This window comes from Tursiops truncatus, chromosome 16, assembly GCF_011762595.2.
Source record: "Tursiops truncatus isolate mTurTru1 chromosome 16, mTurTru1.mat.Y, whole genome shotgun sequence".
Taxonomy (NCBI): Eukaryota; Metazoa; Chordata; class Mammalia; order Artiodactyla; family Delphinidae; genus Tursiops; species Tursiops truncatus.
In genome coordinates, this window is record NC_047049.1 from 62,225,295 (window position 1) to 62,241,561 (window position 16,267).

At 50.2% G+C, this 16,267-nt stretch overlaps 1 protein-coding gene across 4 annotated transcripts in view; it reads right to left on the bottom strand.

The window, feature by feature from the left end:
* Nucleotides 1-16,267, bottom strand: part of TSPAN15 (tetraspanin 15) — a 79,087-nt gene that overhangs the window by 23,592 nt on the left and 39,228 nt on the right. The gene's annotated exons all lie outside the window — the stretch shown is intronic.

A 16,267-nucleotide genomic window follows, 5' to 3' on the forward strand; every position in this document is an offset into this window, starting at 1 on the left:
TGAAATCATTGTTCAAGGCTGGCCTAAGCCCTGCGGGTCCTCTGAGAACAAGGGCAAGCAGCTTTAGAGAGCCAAATCCTCCCCTTCCGAATTAGTGCAATTACAAGAAATCACTCACTCAACCCTAACCCTGAACCAGACACAGAGCCCAGAGATCCTTCCACCCCTTCACCCTGGGGATGACGGTTAAAGAAGAACCCCACAAAGAGGTGACATCTTCAGAGCCCAGGCAGGAGTGCAGCCAACATGCAAGGCCATGGGGGCAACAGAGGTGGGGCTTCACCCTCTATCTTGGTGGAAAGTATGATTCTCAGGTTGTCACTGAACCAACAAGATAACATCTTAATATTTTCAGGATTGATTCCATATACTTTTGAGAGTTCTATGTTTCCTGTTGTGAAACAAAAAAAGCTCTTCTTGGTCAGGATGGACACAGGCCCTGACATCTTCCCAGTGCCCTAGCCTGTCCCCCTCCCTCCTTCCCACTTAAGGCTATGCTTTTGGATTAAAGTACCGTAAACCATCTCCAAAACACCAAAGCTGTCATTGGCCTCCATTCTGAGCAGAATTGACCCCAGCCCTCTTTGTAAAGGCCAGTCAGTGGCTTCTTCTATTTTTATAATCTCCCCGGACACTCCAGAACAGCCTTGCCGGGAGGAAACAAAACTTCCTTTGGTCTGATCTCCCTCCTGTTACAAAAGATCACATTTTCCTTGCTAGTCAGCCTTGCAACATTTCCAGACCACTAAAGCCATAGGAAAGCTACTGTGGCAAACGCAGACCCAAACTTCTGGACTCCCGCACCACTGTGTACTGAGCTATCACAGGTTCGTGTCTCCTGGTCCAGCCCTCCCAGCGGCCAGCAGGCAGTCCCCAGGGCGGCTTCGCACACAGCACACGCTGATCTGGTCTCCTCATTCAAGGGTTCCAGGGGCAGTAGGCATGGGGAGAGGCCGGCATACCCCTCCCAGGCACTTCAAGATTTCCAAATGATATGTACATCTCCGAGGACATCAGTTTATGTTTCCATGTGAGTATAAAATTAACTGTTGATGCTAGCGTGCAATCCCATCCACTCTTCTCTGCTAATTATAGTCTCTCTTCGGGGGCCGGCCACTCCAGCTCCAGCGCAGGAAGTAAATGGCCCATTTGTCAAGCAGGACAGCTTCAGCTAAACATGGCTGGGGATGAGGGGCACACGGCCATGCCCATTTGGGGCCAAAGAGGCAAAGAACATGCTGCTGGTAGCCCACGGGCCAGGACCAGAGCCCCAGACTTTGCAAGCCACATGGCATCTTCAACAGGCTGCATGGGAGCCCTGTCGTCCATTGTGAACCAGGCCCAAAGGTCCCCTCTGAGCCCTGCAGCCTGGAACCGGCTTCTTCCTCTGCAGGCTGAGGCCCAGCTTCACACAGCTGCTGGGAAGCAGGAGGCCGTGTGAGGCATTCCAGCACCTGCGTCGTCCCCTCCTTCAGGAAGCATCTGGTCCCAGCTGGCTTACCCCCAGCTGGGGCAGGTCTGCACTTTGAGGGGACCTGCAAGGCCTATTTTTACCCACAAAGGCACATGCCAGGCACCTATTGTGTTCCAGACCCTGGGGTCACAAGGGGTCCCAAGACTAGACAATGGGCTAAGTCTGGAGGAGGGGAGATTAAGAGGCTAGAAATGATCGCTATGGCCTGATGGATGGAATTCAGGGGTCTTTACTTTCATTAGCTTTTAACTGAAATGTTCCTGTCACGAAAAAAGAGGAAGAACCTCAGGTCTACGGGAAGCATGCTGCAATCCCTCCCATGGGGAAGGCTCTGGGAATTTGAACAAAACTGAGGGGGAGAAAGGAAACATCAGAAAATCAAGGTGGGCTTCCTGGAGGAGCCAGCGTTTCCTGGAAGGTCCCAAGAACTGTTTCACTCTGAAACCATCTCATGGGTCACTCAAGGCTCCAGGGTTCTGTGTGGCCCAAACAAAGCACTTTTCTGAGTTTTGAGCTTGAAAGGATGTGGGGAGTAGCTAAAATCCAAGACCTGAGAGAGATTTTAAATAAGATGGGGCTAGCAGGTCCCCGGCATCCAGCCAAGAAACCCCGGACTTCACATCCATCAGCTCTTCTGCCCCAGGACGATCCTGCCTGGCCCTAGGCAGAGCCCACCCTGCAGACAGCCACCTCCTCCTCAGCACACTCTGTATCAGCTTCTCTCACGCACAGATTAGGGCTGGAAGGAGCAGTAGAGGCAGGATAAGAGATGGGAGTTGGCACTCTGGACCTTCCTTTATTAGTTCAGTGCCCTTGGCCATGTCACTTCGCCTCTTTGACCCTCACCTTTCACCTGCTGCTATGTACAGAGTGATTATGCTGTGCCAGCATCCTGCAAAGTGCTATACCAGCATGATCTCCCTTGACCATCACACATCCTTACACGTCTAAGAAACAGCCAATCACATTTTACAGACCAGTCTCAGTGAGGCCAAGTGTCACAGAACTTATGAGAGGCAGAGCCAGGATGTGTGGGCAAAACCTGTCTGGCCTGCCACTAAGGCTACCAGATGGGCCTTTCACTTAGATCTGGGAGATAACTGGTCTGAAATGTCTCTGCAAAATACAAAGTTTCCAGTAGCAGAGCAGTGGTCCCAAGAGAATGTTCTGTGATGACAGTAACGTCTAATACGGTAGCCACTAGCCATATGTGGCTAGTAAGCTCTTGAAATGTGGCTTGTGTGCCTGGGGAGCTGAATTTTTAATTTTACTTCCTTTAAAGTAGTTTAGATTTGATCACGTGTAGCTGGTGGCCACCGTATTGGACAGCACAGCTCCAGAGCAGCTCTCATTGGACGCTGCCCCTTACCATTCTCACCTTGCTCCTTTCTGATAGTACAGACCACCCTTATTAAAGAGTCACGTGCCCTAACCATCCTGCCACTAGGTAGAGGAAGTTCAATTCATACTCACTGACTTCATTCAGGAGAAAGCAACCTCTTTTCCCACTTTCCCCAACAAAGCTCATATCCTATTATCCCATCCTTCTTGCGCCTAAGGAAAGCAGGACACACCAGATCCAGCATCCCCAACCCAAACTGATATAGGGCCTATTCTGTCTCCTGGGAAGGTGCCAGACCCACCTCTAGGACTACAGGGCAGTATTCTAAGCTCTGGGGCCCTGGACCCCAGCACTAAGTCCAGGCAGCCTGTGCTTCAGGAAAGGGGTTCCTCCCAACCCCAAAGGAAAGCCAGCCCTGGAGGAAACAGCAGAGACGGCCTCTTACGCCAGCAAAAAAGCCAGCCTCTGGTCTTTGTCACTGATACTCTGCTGTCAACTCTGCCTTCACCCTGGACTTCTTTCTTTTTAAAAACCTGGACATCAATGCAGAGAACTTGGTTAACTGCAACACTTGGTCCATGACATCCTCTGACAGTCTGCTTTTGTTTGGAACATATTAACCGGTCCTCCTGTCCTCGCTGATGTGCTACGACTCTGCTGTCACACACTGACTCTCCCAGGGGTCACTCGGTCCCGAAACGAACCTCCCTAGTGTAGTGATACAGTTTTATAACACACCATGGCATCTGCTAGGCCACATCCCTCCTTCCTGTCTTCTTCCGAAGTGTCCTGGATACTCTTAGACCTTGACTCTTGTGTAGATATTTTAGAATCATTGTATCAAGTTCCATGAAAAAACCTGCTAAGGTTTAACTAGAACCGCATTGAATCTATAGATCCCTTCGGGGAGAACTGACATCTTTATCAGGCCTTCCTGCCCAAAAGCATGATCTATTCCTTCTTTATTTACATCACCTTTATTATGACCTCTCTAATAACAGTGCTCTCCACCTCCCTCAAGCTTTTCTGTGGCTGTCTAGGCAGATCTGGGGAGAGACTTGTGGAAGTCTTTCCCAAGCTGCCCCTCCAGCTAGGCCCAGGGTGGGAAACCTGGTCTTTGGAAAACAAATCTCTCTAAGAAGCAAAGTGGACACACCAGTCTGTTTTGCTACCCTCCTGTCACCAACAGTTACAAACACTTGATTTAAAAGACTCCCACATGATAAATTAGGAGTTTGGGATTAACATATACACATTACTATATACAAAATAGATAATCAACAAGGACTTACTGTATAGTACACAGAACTCTACTCAATATTCTGTAATAACCTATAATAGAAAAAAATCTGAAAAAGAATGGATATATGTATATGTATAGCTGAATCACTTTGCCATACACCTGAAACTAACACAACTTTGTAAATCAACTATATTCCCAAAATAAAATAAAAATTAAATTAAAAAAATAAAAGACTCCCACATGTTGTCTGTTCTCTATATTGTGAAGTTTTTTAGAGGTCTGCCTTGTCACTTTCTCTATCACTAGATGATCGTCCACATTCTTACAGCTGGGGAAAAAAAAAAAAAAAAAGGCTCCCACATGCACACAGCTCATTCCAGGCTGTGAAAGAGCTAAACTGGGAGGTTTGCAAGCCCCAGCTACTCAACCCAGCCGGGGCAGAGTGGAATTTCTAATCACAAACCAGCACAAACATATAAAACACTGTGGGTAGGAGCTGACAGAGCCCGGACTCTCTTTGGGAAGAGTTTAGGGGCAGGCAGATGGGGAGTGGTGTAACAAACAAGTGGTAAAAATCTTCTGAGACAAGAGGCCTGGCAGTCACTTCCTCCTGGGAAATCAGAGCAGGCCTATTGGAACGGAGCCTTGGAGGATGCACAGGAGTTTGACTTCACACCACTGGACGCTCCATCAGCACAGGGACTGGCCCGATAGATCTGTCGGCGGAATGAATCAGAAATGCTATTGCTTCAGATGCCCATGAGCCCAAAGAAGAAACTAGTGATGCCATTCCAGAGCAGAGCCCTCTGAGGCTTAAGGATAAGATGACTTATCTGGTTAATCTGAAAACCACAGAAACAGCCAAGGGGCAAAGGAGAGTCAAGAGCATATCACCTCCACCCAACACACTCTTCTCCCTGGTTTTCTTTTCCCTTCTGTCTCTGGACCCCTTTCCTTCTCTCCACCTTCCATGTGTCTGAACCAAGAGAGTCAGAGCCCACCTCCCAGGGCTGTATTCCCACGGTGCCTGGGTGATTATCTTCCCAGATCTCAGCTCAGGTAGGGCACCCCCTGCTGGGGTACACTCAGCAGTACACCCTGTGCCAAACCACTGCTGGTCTCCCCTCCCTTCTTTCTCTAGCAGGGCTGGATAAGGCTCCCCTGCTCAGAGCTGCAGGCCACTGGCAGGAGTGAGTAAGATGGCCCAGGTCTCCCCTTCCCTCAGACCCTCTAAAAGCAGACACAGGCTCACACAGGTGACAAGGGGGCTTTGTACTAGACAGCCTCCAGTTCAGGTCCCAGCAGCCTTTCAAAACCCCCAGCTGCCCACCAGGAACTGGGCCAGGCATCCCCCATTCTTTCCAAAGTGGCGGCAAGAGGAATTTCAGGAAAGGGGGCAGGAAGGTGGAGTCCCCCATGATCTCAACTCTCCCTGACCCTCCGGGCTACTGAGAGAAGCCACAATAAAGAAGGGAGCTGAGCTTCCCTGGTGGCGCAGTGGTTGAGAGTCTGCCTACCGATGCAGGGGACACGGGTTCGTGCCCTGGTCCGGGAAGATACCACATGCCGCGAAGCGGCTGGGCCCGTGAGCCATGGCCGCTGAGCCTGCGCGTCCGGAGCCTGTGCTCCGCAACGGGAGAGGCCACAGCAGTGAGAGGCCTGCGTACCGCAAAAAAAAAAAAAAAAAAAAAAAAGAAGGGAGCTGCACCAAAGAGCACAGGAGTTTGGGGAGTAGACATGGGGGGTGCGGGGGGGGATGAAGGAAATTCCAGCAGCAGGTGCAGAAGGCAGTGAGGCCCCACAGCCAGGGCTGCCTTTTCCCGGGGGACACCTGGCTGCGCTGGGCAGATACGAACTAAGAGCTGTCTCCACACAATTTTGGCAATGACAGAGCTTACTGTTTTGTGTTTCTTGTTTTTAATGTTAGATGTAGTTTTATAGCTAAGAAAAAAATAAAGCGAATTGATTATATATATATATATATATATATATATATATATATATATATATATATATATTGCCCTTGGTTCATTCTTTGCACAAAATCCCACATCTGAACAGGGCCCTCTGTCCCTGAACGAAGGGTGGAAGGCAGAGGAGGCAATCAGACCACAAGTGTCAATGCCTGGCATGACACTTAAAGAATATAAATCGCCCCCACTCCAAAGGCTCAAGACTCCAAAGAGGTCAAAGGGCAAAAGGGAAAAGGAGGCAGCATGACACATTGGAAGGAGAACTGGGGGGCGGGGGGGAGGATGAGAGGGGAGCCCTGAACTTTAATCCCAGCTCTGTCGCTAACTCCCATGCAACCTTGGGTAAGTCTCCCTTCCCCTCTCTGGGCCTCAATTTCCCTGCTCCAAAAGGGAGATGTTTGGCCACAAGCCCTAGAGTCCCTTCACTGCTCCGGGAGCCCGTGGCAACTCATGCCCAGACAGCCCTTGTTAGAACCCTGGCCATGAGCTGACCGTGGGTGGTCCAAAGTCCTCTCCTCTACTGAGTCCTTCTCCATGGGTCTACCCCTGCTTTCCCACCTGGCCTGGAGATGTCACACTCCTGCATGAGAAAGGTCCTACAGGGGACAGAGATGCCCTTTCCGCCCTGATCAAGGCACACACCTCCCAGCCTCCCACAGCAGCTGTGGGAAGGAGACCAACTGTTTTTTGGAAATAACAAAGCTGAAAGAGGCTAATGCCCATCCCCCAAAGCTCAGCTCAAAGCCTCCTCCCCTGGAAAGCCTTCCTGGATCACCCCAGCTATAGAGATCTTTCTCCACTTGTGATCACCTATGAAATCACCAATGGGAAGCCCTCACTGGTACTGCTATTTACAATACTAACTATGCCCACTGAACAGATCATTCTGGGTATTTACTACCCACGGCATGCAGAGCGAGGGGGCAGGACCCAGCAACACATATACCATACCATCTCTGACCTCAACAACTTCACAGTCTGCATACATGATGCAAATGCATTAGTCCCAAAAGTTCACAGGAAGTTTAGCTTAGCTCCCAGACCACATTCTCCCCACAGAAGCCATATGGAAAGTGGTTGGAGCCCAAGTCGGTTCACAGTGGCCTAATGAACCACAATGCCCCTGAAGCAAGATACCGTGCAAAAGTTCCGGGCACCCAGCAGGTGCTCAATAAATGTTACTTCTCCTTTCCCAGTAAAGATGCAGTACTGTTGTAACCCTGACATTTCAAGACTCAAATCAGACGCCAGAAACCATTTCCCCTTTAGAGGCACTTTGGTCCAAGGATAAATAAGGGAAAGAGAGTCCCTATTCTGAATTCTAAGGCAACATTCACTGATTCAACATATATTTAGTAAGTGCCTAGTATGTACCAGGCACTGGGAATAAAAAGGTAAGACCTAGTTCCTGCCCTCAAGGAGCTCAGTCTGGTAAGACACACCTGCACACCAACAAATGCAGTGGAGTTAGGGAAACACTGGGGTAGAGGTAATTGTGCAGAGGCACTAGAGATAGGAAATGGGCAAGGAAGGCTTCCTGGAGGAGGTGAGTTTGAACTGAGTCCATTTGATGCACGTAATGGATAAGTAAGAATTTCTGAAATGGACAAGGGGTTTCAGATGCCTATGAAGGTGCCATGGGGACAGCAGGTCAGCATAGCTAGAGCCAAGGACAGGCAGATGGGGGAGGGGAGGAGGCCAGGGAAGCTTGCAGAAGCCAGACCACCAAGGCCAGGTCTCTCAGGTTAAACCAGAAAGTTCATTCATTCATTTGACATCTCTTTACTGAGAGGTTGTGTAAGCCAGCGGTTCTCCAAGTTTTTGGTCTCAGGATTCCTTTTCACTCTTAAAAACTTTTGAGGACCCTAGAGTTTTTGTTTTGGGGGATTATATCTATCAATTATTTACTACATAAGAAATTAAGACATATTTTAAATATTTATTAACTCATTTAGAAATAACAGTAATAGATTTACATGTTAACATAAATATTTTTTGTTAAAAATTTTCCCCCAAAAATTGAGGGGGAAGAGTGGCATGGGCTTTACATTCTTACAAATGTTAATGTCTGGCTGATGAGAAGAACTGGTGGATTCTTGAAGCTGCTCCTCACTCAGTTTGCTACCACATCACGGTCACGTGCCCCTGAAATACTCCTTGGGGCACTCCTGAGAGAATGAGAGCAGGAAAGCAAATAGTATCCTAGTATTATCATGAAAATGGTTTTGACTTCACAGACCCCTCAGAAGAGTCCCCCCACCAAGGATCCCTGGAGCACACTTTGGGAGCAGCTGTTAGGAATGGGCTGCGGGGTGGTGAGTGGGGCCCAGCTAGCAGTGAACCAACCAAACACAAAAGTCTCAGCTTTGGTGGAGCTCACGTTCTAGTCAGGGAGAAACAAATAAATAAGAAAAGTATACGGTATATCTTGGTTATAAGTGCTATGAAGACAAAAACAGAAAAGGAAGCCAGGGAGGCTGGTAGAGGGGGCTGTCATTTTAAATAGCACAGCCAGGGAAAGTGACACTGGAGTGAAGACTTGAAGTGGGGAGGGGTGGGCGTAGCTCTGTAGCATCCACGTGGATACACAGCCGAACATCCAAGCAGCTTCCAAGACCTTGGAATGTGCCCATGTGTTCAAGGAACAGCTGCTACAGCCTGATGGGGTTAGAGTGGAGGGGAGGAGGGGAGAGGGCAGGGGTGTGCGCTGCAGAGCAGATGGACCCTTTGAAGCTATTGAGGGGACTCCGACTTTTGCTCTGAGTGGAAGGCAGTATGAGTTTGCATCTGATATGACTGTGATTTTTAAATGAGTTACTCTTGACTGCTGTGCTGAGAACTGGGGGATGGAGGCATGGAGGTGGAACGGTCAGGAGTCCACTGCAGTAACCTAGATGCTAGGTGAGAGTGGCCTGGATCAGGGTGGGCACGTGAAGGTAGCAAGAAGCAGGCAGACTGGATATATTTTGAAGTTGAAATTAGGGAAATCACTGAAATAATTTAAGCAGGGAGTCACATGCTCAGATTTGCTTTCAAAAGTTGTTTACCAAACAGAATATGCACACAGCCGCAAGTGTCACCCACGGTTTACGCATTTGTTGTCATAGGGCTGGCGGTCCAGCTTGGCACGGTCAGCAGCCGGGAGGCCGGGCGTCACGCACCTCCTAAGGTGGCCTCCTGTACCCCCTCACCGCCTCCCCACACAGCGTTCGTGCAGGAAATGTGTGGCCTGAACCTAATTACAAGGAAACCATAGAGCAAATCCAGGACGCTGATGTTCTGCAGATCAAAGGCCTGGAGGCTTCAAAGGAATCCAAAGCAGTGAGGATAGCCTAGGTTGGAGGAGATGAAAGAGCCATGTCACAGTGAAAACAATGGGTGGACCTTGATTGGATAAAATGTCCACTACAAAGGACATGTGGGAAACAACTGGTGAAATCTGGAAATGGACAGCACAGATGATGTTCTATTTAATGGTGATTTGTTTTCAGATGGACAATGGCAGCATGTGGGAGAACCCCCTTTTCGGAAAGCTGGATGCTGGGGTACGTAAGGGTGAGGTCACAATGGCTACAAAAAAAAAAAAGTGTTGTATTTATTGAACTCTTCTTTCAACTTTTCTGTGGGTTTAAAAAAATTTTTTTAAGTTCATTTCCCCATCACAGCTTGATTAGGCACTACTTATTTAGCGCTCCCTGTCCCGTGAAAGAAGGGCCTCTCCCGCCTCCCCTTCCCCAAGGAACAGAGGCTCCGCCCCACACATCCCAGACAAGCTGGTTGTCTGCAAACAGAGCGTCTCTGAACAGATAACACCAGGGCGTGCTGGGTGTCCCCAAGCAGACCGTGGGCAGTGGGCCCCGGGTCTCAAAGCTCTTTAGAGCATCTCCCCACAGTGCCTAGCACAGGGCCCAGCACATGCCGTTGGTGACTGACAGTGGGCACTCAGGGAGTCCTGGGTCTGGCTTCCGGCCACTCAGCAGTTCTCCTTCCAATGGGAAGAGGGCTCATGCAGGGTGGGCCAGCAGCTCCACATGGATATCCAGGCCCAGCAAGCTGAATGCTTTCTGAATTTTCCTAAGCAACGAGAGGGCAAGACCCCAGTAGGTCTTGGTGGATCAGACAAATGCAGGCAAGTGACACATGACTGTCTTCCCTGGGACTCCAGAACCTATGACATTCAAGGCCTCAGAGGTCACCCCTCATGTTTCAGAGGCACTGGGACCTTTTCTGTCAAAATGAGATCCGCTATAATGCATGAACTGTAATTCTGCATCCTGATTCTTTTTTTTTTTAATGCACTATGAGAACTATCTTAAGGATAACTGGAGAAGTTTTAACATGGACTTGGTATATAGTGGTGCTGTGGTTGTATCCAAGGACAATTTTGTTTAAGGAGATGCATCTGAGGATAGTTGGGGTGAATTGTCATGATGTCTGCAACTTCCTCTGACACGGCCAAATGTCAACATTACTGATTCTGGTTAGTCGGCATATGGGTGTTCACTGAATCATTCTTTAACCTTTTTTATGTTTTATGTTTTATTTTTTAACAATAAAAACGTTGAAGCAGCAAGCAAGATCCGAGTTCCATGTCTTCTAAGAGGAGATCTGTTCACAGTCTGAGTCTCCCTTTGGCCTGGGAAGTCTCAGTGGCCACAGCCAGGGGCTTGCTCACCAGAGGCTCAGGGCAGGCAGCCTCCTCTGGCCTGGAATTAATGCCCTCACCAGATGTTTCGCTAACTGCCAACTGGGGCTAAAGATCAGCTGTGACGGGAACCTACCTATTATCCATCCAGCGAGCTCACTAGAAAACAGCACCCCAGGGGGCCTGTAGGACACGTTCCTCCTTGTGCACAGGTTAGAGGCCTGCAGGAAGGGACACAGAGGGTCACTCGTCACCTTCAATCCCATCCTTCTCTGCTTTAAGGAAATCAGGACAAGAGAAGATGCATACGACAAAGCAACAATATGATGACAGCCGGTGCCAGCTGTGGGAGGAGGTAAGGCCGAGTGACCCAGCGCTCCCTGAGGCTGGGCTGGTGGGACTGGCAAAGAGCATGTGCCAGCTGAGGCCCTCTGCACTTGGGAGCTGTGTGACCTTGGACAGATCACTTCCCTCTCTGAGGGTCGGCTGCCTCTGCTGTTAAACGGGAATGATAACACCTGCCTAATGGTCACTCAAAGGACCTGGGGAGATGGGGAAACTCCTTTGTAAACTGTAAGGTGCTGTAACACATAATGAGAATCCCCATTCTTTCTTTAAAAGCCAGCAAAGACTGTTAAGTGCCTACACCTGACCAGGAGGTGCCACTATTTTTCTTTAAATTGACTGACTTTTCTTACTAAAATAAATATGGTCTTGGCCTAACCTAATCAACATCTATGAAATCATAGAGCTGAGGTATTAGTTATTTTCTTTAATACACATTACACCTAATGCACACGTATTACATTTTAAAATGTTCCCCCAGGAACCACCTAAAATCGTCTTGTGGACCCACCAGGACTAAGGAGATGGATGCTGTTCTGGCCCCACCCCCTTATTTTGCAGATGGGAATCTGAGGCCCAGAGAGAGGCAGTCACTCCCATAAGGTCACACAGTCCAGTGCTCTCTCCACTGCAAGCTGCCCTCCCTCATCGGGAAAAAAATGTTCTCACGCCCTGGCATATCCTCTCATAAAAGAAAAACAAAAAACCTGCTTCTGAAGGACGGTGATAGAGGCTCCATTTCTGACTCCCTGCAGCTTCAGAGAGCCCGCTGGGGACCTGGCCCAGGTGCCTTGTGCCACTTCAGGTCTGCTCCTGTCCTTCCCACAGAGTCTGACAGTCAGCCCACCTCCCTGGGGCCCTGGCCCCAGGAAGCTGGTCCCCACTCCAGGGCCCCTGCTCCTCTAGCAGCACCTCAGGGAGAACCAGAGGGCCCCCGGATGCCTGGGAAATGTTAGATGAGTGACTAAAGGACCGAACCAATGAACAAACAACCCATCCCCAAACAGCCCACCTCCCTTAAAAGCATCCTTCTCTTAAGGACAAACACCTGGGATAGGAAGGCATCGAGAAGTCTGCCAGAAGAGAGGGGTAAGGCTTTGCATTTATTTGCAAGTTCCCTAACCTCTCTGAGCCTCTCTTTACCTCAGTGTAGAATGGGGCAATAACCCTAAAACTGCCTCTGAGGGTTGCTGGAGGATTAAGGAGAGAATGTCTAGGAGACAACTCAGTCCAGCACACAGGAAGGGCTCATTAATTGTTAGCTTTAAAAAGACAAAGAGTCCAGTTATAAGGTAAATTAATGTTAGAGATGTAATATACTATATGATAAATATAATTAACACTGCTGTATGTTACATATGAAAGTTCTTTTTTAAAATATTTATTTATATTTTTGGTTGCATCGGGTCTTAGTTGCAGCAGCCGGGCTCCTTAGTTGTGGCTCGAGGGCTGCTTAGTTGTGGCTCGCTGGCTCCTTAGTTGTGGTTCAAGGGCTCCTTAGTTGTGGCATGCGAACTCTTAGTTGCAGCATGCACATGGGATCTAGTTCCCCAACTGGGGATCAAACGCGAGCCCCCTGCATTGGGAGTGCAGAGTCTCAACCACTGCACCACCAGGGAAGTTCCTGAGAGTTCTTAAGAGAGTAAATCCTAAGAGCTCTCATGACAAAGAAAACTTTTTATTTTCTACTTCTTTAATGTTATATCTGTATGAGATGATGGATGTTCACTAAACTTGTGATAATCATTTCATGATGTAAGTCAAATCACTATGCTGTACACCTTAAGCGTATACAGTGCTGTATGTCCATTATATCTCAATAAAACTGAAAGAAAAAAATTAAAAAGACAAAAGAGGAGGAAGCAGAAGGCACAACCAGGCTAGACAGAGGGCAGCCAGGGGAGATTTTCTCACTGCAAAGGGGAACGTTTAATTCTAAGTGAGGTGAGCACCAGAGGAGACTGCAGTGGAGAACCAAGACACAAACAAACAGGGCCGCTCCTGTCTCAGAACTGCGGGTCCCTGAACAATTCCTGTCCTCGCCTTCTTTCTGCTCTGATCCTGAGTCCACGCCCCCTTGAAGATGGAAAGAGTCAAGTGGCTGCTGCCACCCCTGTGGGGAGCCCAGAGCCCAAGTCTCCACTGCTGACTAAGCCTCCCCACCCACCGGAGCCTCCTGGGAGCCGCTAGCCCACCCCACTCCAATCACAGAACATCTGCAGCTGTCCTGAGCACACTGCTAGGACTCAGTGAGTGCCGGCTTCTCAAGGGACGGGGCTGGCTCATCTGTCCCCACCAACCCAGCACAGGGCCAGGCAAACAGTGCTCCCCGGTGGCACGCACAAGCGTTCCCGCTGCCTGAGTTCTTTCTGGCTCTGCAGAGAAGACCAGTCTGTGATAAGTCACACATCAGGCCTCTGTCCCCAGGTGCAGCAGCAGGCCCGTTTACAGTAGGGACACCAATAATCCCAGCTGGAGAGCATGCCACTGGGGTGAAATCACTGAGCAGTGCCCACTGTCCCCTCTGAACAATGGAGGTATTAGAACCAGAGGCACTTGCTGTGTGGCCTGGTCTCAGTTTCCGCCCCTCTGAGAGGAAGGCATTGCTACACCAGATGCCCTCCACTGCCCTTTGAAGTTCGCCCAACTGGAACCCCACCCAACTAACTGCCCCAAGTGATGGGTGATACGCCTGTTCAGAAAGGTTGTAAGGGAATCACAGATATTTTACAGCCCCACTTGGAAAGCGGTTTCAATTTAACTCTTTTCAGAATCAGGAAGTGCTTCCTGAGAGCTAACTTATATTCCCTTCTCATGCTTTAACCTCTTACTATCAGGCTTTCCTTGCAGAAACCAGTTGTAGAGCACAGCCTTTGAGCTGTGTGGGCAGACAGTTGCTGGGAAGGGGCGGGGCCTGTGTGGGGCAGGCCGCTTGGGGTGGGGCTGCAGGAGGGGCGGGGCCACCAGCAGGGGTGGGACTATGGGCCTTACCCTCTGCCAGCCCGGCTACTCTCCCCATCCCCACCCCTTGTCCTCTGTCTTCAGCACCCGCAGAAAGGAAAGGGATATTCAGGGACCTGCTCAATTGGACCCCTCCCTAGCGAGGCAACCTGGTGAAGCGGAAAGGGCTTGCATTGGTTTTCTGGGTTGCTGCAACAAATGACCACAAACGGCTTAAAACATAAACGTATTCCCTCAAAATTCTGGAGGCCGGAAGTCTGAAACCGAGGTGCCGCTGGGCCATGCTTCTTCCAGAGGCTCCTCGCCTCGTCCAGCTTCTGGTGGCTCCAGGCATTCCTTGGTTCGTCTGCCTTTGCATTCACACGGCTCTCCCCTAGGTGTGTTTGTGTCTTCTCTTCTGTCTCAAAGCTCCCTCTGCCTTTCTCTTACAAGAATACTTGTCATTCAATTTAAGGCAGCTCAGGCGATCCAGGATGATTTCATCTCAAGATTCTGAACGTAATTATATCTGCAAAGATGCTTTTTCCAAATAAGGCCACATTCACAGGTTCTGGGACATGAACACATCTTTTTGTGGGGTGGGGGGGCACCATCCAACCCACTACAGAGCTCACTGGTCAGAGTCAGAAGTCAAGTCCCTATCCTTCCACGAACTGGCCACTAGCTCATCACTGTGACCCCACGCAAGTTCATCACACCTACCTGGAACTCTGCTTCCCCACCACCTGCTGTACCTCCCCTACAGAGTCAGAACTGCAGGTCGCTGACACTCAATAGATCACAACCAGCTTTCCAACATGATGCCTACACATCAGCAGTTCTCAAACTGGAGACATAATTTCGGGGGTGGGGGGGTGGAATTATCACAGCTCACCCCCTAACTGTGTGAATCCCTGACTCAAGAAACTCAAGTCTGGTTCTATAGAAACTTCTTTAAGTTACAAAGTTAACTACAGAGACGTGTTGCCTTTAGAGCAGATTAAAGGATGCTATAAAGATAACCAAAAGGAAAACAAAATTCTAGAACCATGGACACCCCCCAACCCGGATACATCTGGGTCCCCGGAAGAAGCCCAGCCTCCCGCACGGTCACCCCCATCCCCAGGCTGGTGGTCTCCACACACCTCCGTCAGCCTAGACTAGCCCCGCCAATACCCCACCCAACACCCCCGCTCCTCCACCCCTGGCTAGCGCACCCTCCCCTTCCAGGACGGCTCCCTCACGGAGAGCCTCTCCCAAATGTGCACAGTGACTTCCCAGCCCACGGACACTGTCCAGATCGGCAGCGAGGTTGGGAAAAGGTTCAGCAGGGCAGTCAGGATTCAGGTAGAGAGAAAGTCAGCTTGGAAACCGGGCCACTCCCATCAGAATTCCCTCACAGACACCACCATGAGCTGCAGTTTCTACTCCAGCTGCACGTTAGAATCACCCGGGGAAGTTTAAAACTTATAGGTGCCTGGGCCCCACCCTAGACCCATGCAGTCAGCTCTGAAGATGGGGCTTGGACACATGCCCTTGTGAAATCCTCAAGATGGGACGCCTCAGAGGCCCAAGGCCCAGAAGGTCCTGTCTTTTGACCTCAGGAAGTGACCCAGTCTCCGAATTCGGTGCCAGCCTCGGAAGCCAGCACCCCACTCCACTCCAGCCGGGCGACTTGGCCCCGATCTGTGACGGGGCGGGCTGGGGGCTGCACCCATCTCTGGGCCCAGTGCCCAGCCCACAGAGGGTGCACGGGAACTGACCGCCTGACCCCGAGCACCTCTGCAGCCCCCCACACTGCACCCAGCACAGCCCGTCCTCTGGTAGGGACGGGAAACAGCACAAGGAGCCTTGTGACTTGTCCAAGGCCACACGCTGCATCCTGGGAGGGGCTCTCCAGCAGGAAGGGGGAGGGCTCTGAGAATGACCGGGCCAAGGCTGTTTTCCTTCTACCCTCTGGGCAAATATTTACTTCCCTGCAGGCCAAGATGCAAACGCCTCCACTGGTGAGAAAGTCTACTCTGGAAAGAATTAAACAAAACACAACAAGCACCACTTTCACAGTGAAACAGCTCCGGTCTCAGGGATGGATGCAAATGGTGGGTTGTGCCAGTCACGTCGCCCTCTCTAGGCCTCAGTCTCCGCAGCTGTGAAAGGGGAAAGTGCCCAGCTCACAGGGTTGTTCTGAGGACCCAGAGAAGTGAAGCGATGTATGGTGATGCAAGCGCAAAGCGGAGGCTCCTCCCGCCCTCCAGCCCTTCTCACCAACACACAGCGAGCTGCCACCAGGCTCGCGCCCAGCGAT